Source organism: Chrysemys picta, chromosome 4 (assembly GCF_011386835.1).
Source record: "Chrysemys picta bellii isolate R12L10 chromosome 4, ASM1138683v2, whole genome shotgun sequence".
NCBI lineage: Eukaryota > Metazoa > Chordata > Testudines > Emydidae > Chrysemys > Chrysemys picta.
Window position 1 is genome coordinate 72,912,807 of NC_088794.1, and position 2,863 is coordinate 72,915,669.

Here is a 2,863-nt window from a genome sequence, read left to right on the forward strand (position 1 = left end):
GGCAGGAGCTCAAGGGCTGGATTAAAATGTCTGGAGGGCTGGATGTGGTCCCCGGGCTGTAGTTTGCCCACCCCTGCTTTAGAGCCATTTATATTACTGTATTAAATACTAGTGGAGGTTTTCCTGTTTATATCCTTCCTTTCCTTTACTTCCTATCTGTCAGTGACAATCAGGAGTTATGCCACAGGAGTACTCTCTAGAGATCTGTGAATGAGTTCATTAAAAGAAATACAACTTTGTTGTCAAAAAAATTGGATGAAACTCCATCTAGTGCTCTACATTCAAATGATATTACATTCAAAAATTATTTGAAAACACCTGACATAACTTATGACAAGAACAATAGAAATGTACTGAAATTCACAACTCTCCTACTTCATCTTCATCTTCATCCTAATGCATCTTGAACCATGAGAAGAAGGTACACTTTACTTTGGAATTTATCATATGCTTCATGGTTTGCTTCACTGCAGTGAACAGTGAAAAGGCAAAATGGATTTATTACTAATGTTTTCAGGACCCATTATCAATTCCTTTCTCCTTATCTTCTATTGAATTATTTTTGTAACTGGGTTGCAAAGAATGCCTATACAAATGCTAATTTGTCTAGTTGTGAATCAGGCTCTTTAGTTGTTTTTAGGACTTTTGTCTGCTATGATACTATAACAGAAGAAAGGAAGTGCTTAGCATACTTCTGCCCACTTCACATTTCTAAAAAGAATTCTTCAATTGGAAATTAATTATTTGAAAGAGAAAATATTCATATTGGTTTATAGGTTCTGCTTGTGTGGACTGCTTATGATACCAATCGTTCATAGCTCTCCTTTAAATGCAACACCTCCATAGAATGCATAGGTAAATCAGAGTATGTGTTTTTCATTTTGTGGGACACCATATGTTAGGGGTGATTTTGTTTTTCATCTGGACTTCAAATAACACAGAGATATAGATCTCTAACTGCACCTACTATTATTGTATTGTGTACAGGGCCAGACTGAGGCAGAGGCAAAACAAGTGCATGTGTAGGGCCCAAGCTCCTGGACAGAGATGATTACATAAGAATTTCAGCTTGCTTTATTTTTTTAAAAAGACACTTTCTAGCCCTCATAGTTGTGAAGAAATGTTAGAAAACATGACCTGAATGTAACAGGCGCAGTGATGTCTACTAGGGTCTTCAGACAGCCTGACACAATAGTTCTGAGACTCATGAACTACCCCAGACATCATAACTGGGTGCTAATTCCAAGACCCACTTCTCTGTGGGACCCCATCAACACTATGGCCATCAGTGCTCCTTGTACTCTACTGAAAAGTTCTGGCCAAAGTCTTTAATAACATCTTCCTAGCCAAAGATCAGAACCAGTCCTCCATTCTCATCCTCCTTGACCGGTCACTGTTGACAATGCTTTTCTTTATAAATTCATAGTTTATAAGGCAAGAAGGGACCACTGTGATTATCCAGTCTCACCACCTGTATAATACAGGCCACAGAGCTTCCCTGAATTGATTCCTGTTTCATGTAGAGCAAAACATAGAGGAAAAACATCCAATCTTGATTTAAACATTGCCAGTGATGGAGAATCCATAAATTATGGCAAATAATATTGTTCCAATATTTAATTACCCTCACTGTTAAAAATATGCACCTTATTTCCAGTTCAAGTTTGTCTAGCTTCAACTTACAGCCATTGGATCTTGTTCTACCTTTGTTTGCTAGACTGAAGAGCTTTTTATCAAAGTTGTGCTCGCCCAATAGGTGCTTATCTACTGTGATCAAGTCATCCCTTAACCTTCTGTTTGTTAAACTAAATAGACTGAGCACCTGGAACCAAATTCACAAAGGCACTTAGATGCCTACGTCCCAGTCTTAGGCACCACCATAAACCACAAAACCCCCCATTCAGTTACCACCTAACCTTGTAAGCACCTCAACTCAATTGACACCGAAGTTTTCAGGAAAAAAAATCCTAACACTCCTAAGTGTCTGCCTTTGGGCATGCACACTGGTGCTTCACTCTAGGCAAGTCTGAAAGCCTATCTCCTGCCTATGCCCAAGTGCGATCTATGAACTAGAGGAAGACAGGCACGCTCTTCCACCTATCTCATCTGTGGAGCCCAATCCATTAGGTGTGCTCAGAGGCCACCTAACAGACTGTGTCCCTGTCACAATCGGAGAATGGAAGGAAGGAGGAAGAGTAGGAGGAGCTAGTGTGCATAGTAGAACTTTCAGCCTAGTGCTTAGAGCACTCATTCGATATGTAGGAGACTCAGGTTCAATTTCCTGCTCTACCTCATGGGAAGGCAGTATTTATCTGAACTGAGATCTCCTCTCCGGTGGCTGCCTTAACTAAGCAGCTTTGCTATATTCGGGGGGCGGGGGCAGGGGAGAGTTCCTTAATCTCTCCTGTTGAAGATGTTCACTTTGTATCAATAATTAAATAGGCAATTTAGTTCCAGGTAGTGGAACTAAAACATCAATAAAATTAATGTCTTATCCTCCTTAAAACTGCCCCTTTCTGTGAACCCTATCAAAACCTTTCAACAGTTCTCAAGTTTTTTGTAAGCATCACAGAAAAAGGTAGTTTTAAGGAGGGTTTAAGGGACCATCTGTTTGTTCTGTTTGTACAGTGCCTAGGACAATAGGGTCCTGGTCCAGAACTAGAGTATGTGGGTGCTACCGTAATACAAATAATAAATAATAATAACCATCTCTGATGAGGTGTCTACCCCACACAGGTAAACAAAGAATTAAAAACAGTCAGAGAATTCAATTAGCCCACCTGGTTGCACCTGGAGGATGGGTCAAGTCTAATTAATGATGAAACCCAGCTGGGGTGAGGCTGAGTGGTGTTATAAACAGAGG